Source organism: Ostrea edulis, chromosome 4 (assembly GCF_947568905.1).
Source record: "Ostrea edulis chromosome 4, xbOstEdul1.1, whole genome shotgun sequence".
NCBI lineage: Eukaryota > Metazoa > Mollusca > Bivalvia > Ostreida > Ostreidae > Ostrea > Ostrea edulis.
Genome location: NC_079167.1, coordinates 15,874,842 through 15,884,220, shown reverse-complemented (window position 1 = coordinate 15,884,220; position 9,379 = coordinate 15,874,842). Strand labels below are relative to the sequence as shown.

At 35.3% G+C, this 9,379-nt stretch overlaps 1 long non-coding RNA gene across 1 annotated transcript; it reads left to right on the top strand.

Annotated features, from left to right (window-relative positions):
• Window positions 1-321: 321 nt before the first annotated feature.
• LOC125670516 (uncharacterized) lies at window positions 322-7,409 on the top strand. The gene is made up of 4 exons (XR_008802254.1): window positions 322-579; window positions 1,404-3,390; window positions 4,206-6,202; window positions 7,035-7,409. It is a non-coding gene; the product is annotated as an uncharacterized LOC125670516 (long non-coding RNA).
• Window positions 7,410-9,379: the final 1,970 nt, after the last annotated feature.

The following is a 9,379-nucleotide window of genomic DNA, read 5'->3' as shown; positions in this document are numbered from 1 at the left end:
GCCCAAATAAAAACTAACAGTATATATATCGTATTAACAAAATACGGGAATTGTAGTACGCATAATGAAAGATTCATAATATGATGCTATGATGCACCCCCCTCCCTAAAAAAACTAACACCCCCCACCCCCCACCCCCCGTTATTCAATATTTCTTAAAATTACGCTTATTGATTTTTTTATCATGTATGGAAGATTTTCAGAAAACGATGAAATACCGAACGCCGCTTATGATTAAATGATCAAATCATTAGACTTTACCCTCAACCAAGATTATAAGACTGGGGGGAAATGCATGACATGATATATTATATATATATATATATATATATATATATATATATATGTAGATATAGATATGTGGGTGTTACAACATTGATTTATATTACGTATTTCTCTATTTAAGCCATTATCTATAAATAGACGTTGTACACTGACATTTTTTTTCCATTTGTTCTGTATCTACGACGGTGGAATACATTCAGAATGTCCGGGAGACGATATGGTTATTTCCGATGTCCTGATTGCAATACGCACTGGGAGAGTTCCCACACCTACAAAATATCTCGCTACGTGGAGGTAGGCATTCTTCACTCGTAACAGTTGATTTGAATAAAAAAAAAAATATAGAACTCTGGATTTATCCAGACAAAAACATGGATATCAAATTATCTTAAAAAACAAGTAATAAATGCACGTCGTCACATAATGTTTATAGCATTAGGAAAGGTTCTAACAGATTTTGGGTTTTTATCTGGAAAATTCACAGAAAATAAATGAAAAGGAAAAGCGGAAGTTTTTTTTTTTTTTTTTTTTTTTTTACGTATTTGCACAAGATGTAGATAACAGACCCAGGGGTTTTGTTTAGTTGTATGAACCGGTATTGTAGGAGCCTTCCAGGAGCCACACTTTCCAGGGGGAGACTACTCGGGGGGGGGGGGGGGGGGGACTAGCTACTGCACAACACCGGAATAATTAAAGTTATATAAAACATGAGAGATCAGATTCGTTCTTTTTAGTTATTACAATGAAATAATGAACCCTGAATATATCATAATAATAGGAAAACAGTTTGCTTGTTTTGTTACGAAATATTACAGTTTGATAAAACTGTAAATCTTATCAATTTTTATCAAATGTGATAAAATATTTCATTCATTTCATTTATCATTAAAAATTCTTTTAAACTTTATTTATCATTTTAAAAAAATTTCATTTTGAGAATCAATCACTTGGTGATACATTTGGTATATAAAAGAAACAAATAATATTGAAAATTTAACAGGGTGGAAATACGACGCACGGGAACTGTTGGAGGGTTTGGGTTTTTTCCTTCAAATTCTTCTGGAAACGTAGCAGATCATAATGCATGCATGTATGTAGTATCTCTTATCTATTTCCAGAGTTATTACAAACAAGACTGCAAGAAGTGCGGCACGGCCTGTGAACCATACCGGGTGGAATTACTGATTTGCTCTGGGTGCGGGAGTAAGAATTGTACATGCACGCAGGAAGAGAAACGGGCCAGACACATTGATCTGAACAAACCGCACAGGTCCGATCTGTGCCACAAATGCCGCTCTGGGCACCCATGCCAACATGCAACATTCTAATGAGTATCCGAGGAGACCGTAGTTTAGGTGAAGCAATGGACATATACATTCATTCCCTATATTGTGTTTAATTTGACAGTTGTCTGTCAATGAAATGATTTTTCCCACTGATTGGTATTACTGGCCTGTTATTCACATGGAATAAATAACAATCATTTTCATTTAACGATATTTTCTTGCGATAAACTCCAATCACCCGAACAGTCTGATTAAAATCAAACCTCTTACTTCGCAATCTGAGCGAAGTTTTTAGAATCAGACTGATCCCTCCAGCTTATTCGAATCAGTATTGGTACATTGGACATTGTCTTACCGTCACTTTTACACGACCAATATTCACGTGTTTTCTATAGAAGTGGATGCGTACACTGTCAGTGAATAAAACCAATTGTATTCAAAGATATCGACGAGAAATAAATGTACACATGTTGTATGCTATCGGATTTCTTTTACTTATATAAGTGCGGAATGTTATTCAATATTTAAGTATACTGATTGTACCAGTATTTATATTTGTTGTTTTATATATACCGTAAGTATAATAGTTTATTGAATGAAACTTTGAAAGCAATACTTCCGTTACATATACTATCAATTTACACGCGGTGTGTCTCTATACTATCATGTACTGAACCAATCAATGAATGTGATCAGTGCCAAAAACCTTTTGTTTCACGGTATTGCATCAATCGTCACACATCACATACAAAATGCCCATATACACATACAACGACCATAGAATTTGTGAAATGCTGACTTTAAATGAGACTGTTGAACCCCTGTAACATCAACTTGTTTGTCAGTAGCCTGCCTCGATTTAAAAAAAAACAACCTGATCATACGCAGAACAAGCTCTTGCTGTCGAATGAGCTGAGAGATATAAACATCATATGCAGGTGATAATGGAATCCTGGTTCTTACAACAAGCAAGGGGTACAGAGAAGCTATTCTAACCTGGATCCACACGGACTAGCAATAAATGGGAGATGACTTACTACACGACTTGTTGTCAACATAAACCTATCGTGGATCAATTAAATTGCAGCTATGGTTTGTGCAAACATAAGGCTTGATAATATTTTCCAACTTTAGTTCTTGAGAGGTTTAAATACTGGGGATGGGGGGGGGGGGGTCACATAAAGATTGACAGGTCATGGATCTAAATTCACATAAAAATTGACATGTCATACAGATGTAGATCCATTTAGAACTCTACATTTTACATTAAGCCCAAATAAAAACTAACAGAAAATATATCGTATTCACGAAATACGGGAAAGGTAGTACGCATAATGAAAGATTCATAATATGATGATATAATGCACCCCCCACCACCCACCACCACCCCCGTTATTCAATATTTCTTAAAATTACGCGTATTGATTCTCTATCATGTATGGACTATGGAGGGTTTTCAGAAAACGATGAAATAGCGAACATCGCCTATGATTAAAAAAAGAAAGTTAATGATAAAATCATTAGACTTTGCCTTCAATCAAGATTATAAGACTGGGAAAAAATGCATGACATAATATATTATATCTATACATGTAGGCCTAGATATAGACAACATTGATTTATATTACGTATTTCTCTATTTTAAGCCATTATCTATAAATATATGTTGTACACTGACATTTTTTTTCCATTTGTTCTGTATCTACGACGGTGGAATACATTCAGAATGTCCGGGAGACGATATGGTTATTTCCGATGCCCTGGTTGCAATACCCACTGGGAGAGTTCCCACACCTACAAAATATCTCGCTACGAGGAGGTAGGCATTCTTCACTCGTAATAGTTCATTTGAATAAAAAAAATAAAGAAGTCTGGGGTTATCAGATTTATTCAGACAAAAACATGGATATCAAATTATCTTAAAAAATAAGTAATAAATGTGCGTCGTCACATATCTCGTTCATAGCATTAGGAAAGGTTCTAACAGATTTTGGGTTTTTATCTGGAAAATTCACAGAAAATAAATGAAAAGGAAAAGCGGAAGTTGTTTTTTTTGTTTGTTTTTTTTTACGTATTTGCACAAAATCCAGAGGTTTTGTTTAGTTGTATGAACCGGTATTGTAGGAGCCTTCCAGGAGCCACACTTTCCAGGGGAGACTACACGGGGGGGGGGGGGGGGACTAGCTACTACACAACACCGGAATAATTAAAGTTATATAAAACATGAGAGATCAGATTCGTTCTTTTTAGTAATTACAATGAAATAATGAACCCTGAATATATCATAATAATAGGAAAACAGTTTGCTTGTTTTGTTACGAAATATTACAGTTTGATAAAACTGTAAATCTTATCAATTTTTATCAAATGTGATAAAATATTTCATTCATTTCATTTATCATTAAAAATTCTTTTAAACTTTATTTATCATTGATTTTTTTTTTATTTTGAGAATTAATCACTTGGTGATACATTTGGTATATAAAAGAAACAAATAATATTGAAAATTAAACAGGGTGGAAATACGACGCACGAGAACTGTTGGAAGGTTGTTTTTTTTCTTCTTCAAATTCTTCTGGAAACGTAGCAGATCATAATGCATGTATGTATGTAGTATCTCTTATCTATTTCCAGAGTTATTACGAACAAGACTGCAAGAAGTGCGGCACGGCCTGTGAACCATACCGGGTGGAATTACTGATTTGCTCTGGGTGCGGGAGTAAGAATTGTACATGCACGCAGGAAGAGAAACGGGCCAGACACATTGATCTGAACAAACCGCACAGGTCCGATCTGTGCCACAAATGCCGCTCTGGGCACCCATGCCAACATGCAACATTCTAATGGGTATCCGAGGAGGCCGTAGTTTAGGTGAAGCATTGGACATATACATTCATTCCCTATATTGTGTTTAATTTGACAGTTGTCTATGTTAATGAAAAGATTTTTTGCCACTGATTGATATTACTGGTCTGTTATTCACATGGAATAAATAAACAATCATTTTCATTTTACGATATTTTCTTTCGATAAACTCCAATCACCCCAACAGTCTGATTAAAATCAAACCTCTCACTTCGCAATCTGAGCGAAGTTTTTAGAATCAGACTGATCCCTCCAGCTTATTCGAATCAGTATTGGTACATTGGACATTGTCTTACCGTCACTTTTACACGACCAATATTCACGTGTTTTCTCTAGATGTGGATGCGTACACTGTCAGTGAATAAAACCAATTGTATTCAAAGATATCGACGAGAAATAAATGTACACATGGTGTATGCTACCGGATTTCTTTTACTTATATAAGTGCGGAATGTTATTCAATATTTAAGTATACTGATTGTACCAGTATTTATATTTGTTGTTTTAGGTATACCGTAAGTATAATAGTTTATTGAATGAAACTCTGAAAGCAATACTTCCGTTACATATACTATCAATTTACACGCGGTGTGTCTCTATACTATCATGTACTGAACCAATCAATGAATGTGATCAGTGCCAAAAACCTTTTGTTTCACGGTATTGCATCAATCGTCACACATCACATACAAACTGCCCATATACACATACAACGACCATAGAATTTGCGAAATGCTGACTTTAAATGAGACTGTTGAAACCCCTGTACATCAACTTGTTTGTCAGTAGCTTGCCTCGATTTAAAAACTGATCATACGCAGAACAGGCTCTTTCGTATCGAATGAGCTGAGAGATATAAACATCATATGCAGGTGATAATGGAATCCTGGTTCTTACGACAAGCAAGGGGTACAGAGAAGCTATTCTAACCTGGATCCACACGGACTAGCAATAAATGGGAGATGACTTACTACACGACTTGTTGTCAACATAAACCTATCGTGAATCAATTAAATTGCAGCTATGGTTTGTGCAAACATAAGGCTTGATAATATTTTCCAACTTTAGTTCTTGAGAGGTTTAAATACTGGGGATGGGGGGGGGGGGGGGGTCACATAAAGATTGACAGGTCATGGATCTAAATTCATATAAAAATTGACATGTCATTCACATGTAGATCCATTTAGAACTCTACATTAGAACTTTACATTAAGCCCAAATAAAAACTAACAGAAAATATATCGTATTCACGAAATACGGGAAATGTAGTAAGCATAATGAAAAATTCATAATATGATTATATAATGCACACACACACACCCCCCCCCCCCACCCCGTTATTCAATATTTCTTAAAATTACGCGTATCGATTCTCTATCATGTATGGACTATGGAGGGTTTTCAGAAAACGATGAAATAGCGAACATCGCCTATGATTAAAAAAAGAAAGTTAATGATAAAATCATTAGACTTTGCCTTCAATCAAGATTATAAGATTGAAAAAAAAAATGCATGACATAATATATTATATATAAACATGTAGGCCTAGATATAGACAACATTGATTTATATTACGTATTTCTCTATTTTAAGCCATTATCTATAAATAGATGTTGTACACTGACATTTTTTTCCCATTTGTTCTGTATCTACGACGGTGGAATACATTCAGAATGTCCGGGAGACGATATGGTTATTTCCGATGCCCTGGTTGCAATACCCACTGGGAGAGTTCCCACACCTACAAAATATCTCGCTACGAGGAGGTAGGCATTCTTCACTCGTAATAGTTCATTTGAATAAAAAAAAGATATCTAGAAGTCTGGGGTTATCCGATTTATTCAGACAAAAATATGGATATCAAATTATCTTAAAAAATAAGTAATAAATCCAAGTCGTCACATAAAGTTTATAGCATTAGGAAAGGTTCTAACAGATTTTGAGTTTTTATCTGGAAAATTCACAGAAAATAAATGAAAAGGAAAAGCGGAAGTTTTTTTGTTTTTTTTACGTATTTGCACAAGATGTAGATAACAGACCCAGAGGTTTTGTTTAGTTGTATGAACCGGTATTGTAGGAGCCTTCCAGGAGCCACACTTTCCAGGGGAGACGACTCGGGGGGGGGGGGGGGGGGGGGGGGGGGGGGGGGGCTAGCTACTACACAACACCGGAATAATTAAAGTTATATAAAACATGAGAGATTAGATTCGTTCTTTTTAGTTATTACAATGAAATAATGAACCCTGAATATATCATGATAATAGGAAAACAGTTTGCTTGTTTTGTTACGAAATATTACAGTTTAATGAAACTGTAAATCTTATCAATTTTTATCAAATGTGATAAAATATTTCATTCATTTCATTTATCATTAAAAATTCTTTTAAACTTTATTTATCATTGAATTTTTTTTCATTTTGAGAATCAATCACTTGCATTTGGTATATAAAAGAAACAAATGATGTTGAAAATTTAACAGGGTGGAAATACGACGCACGGGAACTGTTGGAGGGTTTTGTTTTTTTCCCTTCGAATTCTTCTGGAAACGTAGCAGATCATAATGCATGCATGTATATAGTACCTCTTATCTATTTCCAGAGTTATTACGAACAAGACTGCAAGAAGTGCCGCACGGCCTGTGAACCATACCGGGTGGAATTACTGATTTGCTCTGGGTGCGGGAGTCGGAATTGTACATGCACGCAGGAAGAGAAACGGGCCAGACACATTGATCTGAACAAACCGCACAGGTCCGATCTGTGCCACAAATGCCGCTCTGGGCACACATCCCAACATGCAACATTCTAATGGGTATCCGAGGAGGCCGTAGTTTAGGTGAAGCATTGGACATATACATTCATTCCCTATATTGTGTTTAACTTGACAGTTGTCTATGTTAATGAAAAGATTTTTTGCCACTGATTGATATTACTGGTCTGTTATTCACATGGAATAAATAAACAATCATTTTCATTTTACGATATTTTCTTTCGATAAACTCCAATCACCCCAACAGTCTGATTAAAATCAAACCTCTCACTTCGCAATCTGAGCGAAGTTTTTAGAATCAGACTGATCCCTCCAGCTTATTCGAATCAGTATTGGTACATTGGACATTGTCTTACCGTCACTTTTACACGACCAATATTCACGTGTTTTCTCTAGATGTGGATGCGTACACTGTCAGTGAATAAAACCAATTGTATTCAAAGATATCGACGAGAAATAAATGTATGCTACCGGATTTCTTTTATTTTATATAAGTGCGGAATGTTATTCTATATTTAAGTTTATTATATAGCTAATAAATAGTCTATTATAAAATCTGCGTAAAATCTAGAGAATGTTAGCGTTCAATATCCTGAGAATTTATTGAACATTAACTTTGCATTGCGTAAATTGTATGCGCCCGAAACATTCCGAGTATGAGCGTTCAATATTAACGTTACCGTAAGGACGTAAACAAGCCAAAATGGCAGACGACGGTCCTCCGAATCTGACAGAGACGGTATTTGATATTTACTTAAGCAAAATGTTTTACTGTACATAAATTATGATGTCCCCATTTACAAAATCAGTTTGCTTCATGCATTAATGACGGGTTAAATATTGAACAGTTAAGAAATGCATGCTGTTATTGCACAGCTGCACCTTCACCTTAGATGCCAATATTGATGAATTCTCGTCTATTTTGGAGTAGTTTGATTGAAAAAGGGATATAATTTAACAACTAAATACTTTAGCTATATAATAAAAGGGTTATTGAACTTATATAGGTGAATATTGGCACTCGTTGGCTGTCAAAATGCACTCGCAAGCTCGTGCAATTTTACAGCCAACTCGTGCCAATATTCACCAATATAAGTTCAATAACCCTATATTATTGAATGAAACTCTGAAAGCAATACTTCCGTTACATATACTATCAATTTACACGCGGTATGTATCTATACTATCATGTACTGAATCAATCAATGAATGTGATCAGTGCCAAAAACCTTTTTTTCACGGTATTGCATCAATCGTCACACATCACATACAAAATGCCCATATACACATACAACGACCATAGAATTTGCGAAATGCTGACTTTAAATGAGACTGTTGAACCCCTGTAACATCAACTTGTTTGTCAGTAGCCTGCCTCGATTTAAAAACTGATCATACGCAGATTAAGCTCTTGCGTATCGAATCAGCTGAGAGATATAAACATCATAAGCAGGTGATAATGGAATCCTGGTTCTTAGATATGGGAAGTTGACGATGAAGAAACTGAAATCATCCAGTTTGTCATAAAGTTGATTTATTAGTTTGCCGTTAAAGCAATACAAGCTGTAACTGACGGAAAATAAATTAAAAAATAAAAGAACAAATAATCAACATATATGTGATTGAATATGTATAACTTAATAGAATCAGAGTGAATCTGAAGCAATAAACCCGTCAAATCAGCAGAAAATATAGATTCATGAATCATTTTCATCCTGTCAGTAATTCCTGCTCGTAACCTCCGATGTGCATTGACCTTTGAGGTCACCAGTTCGGAAAAAGCAAAAGAGAGGCACTGAGCACGTGTTAGATTTGTAAACAGTTTAACATGCCAATTTTATAGAAAATTCACAATCAAAAATTCATTTGAGTGGCACATTTGCGTAATTATTACCTTTTTACACTTGGATAGTATTTCTAGTCATTCATGAAACAACGTAATATTTTAAAACAAACGACACGTGTAGTTACTCGCGCCAGTTTCCGTCTTTGTATATGACCTCGGTCTCAGCAACCCGATTATGTTCGCCAATCATCGTTCCCATGTCCGTGTATACGACACAATGGCGGTTTATACGAAGCGCTCATTGTAGGTGTGCTCTTAAACAATATTCCCTTACTTATTTTGCAGAATTTTTCTTCAGATCTTGGGAATTATATTAGTTAAACCGGTA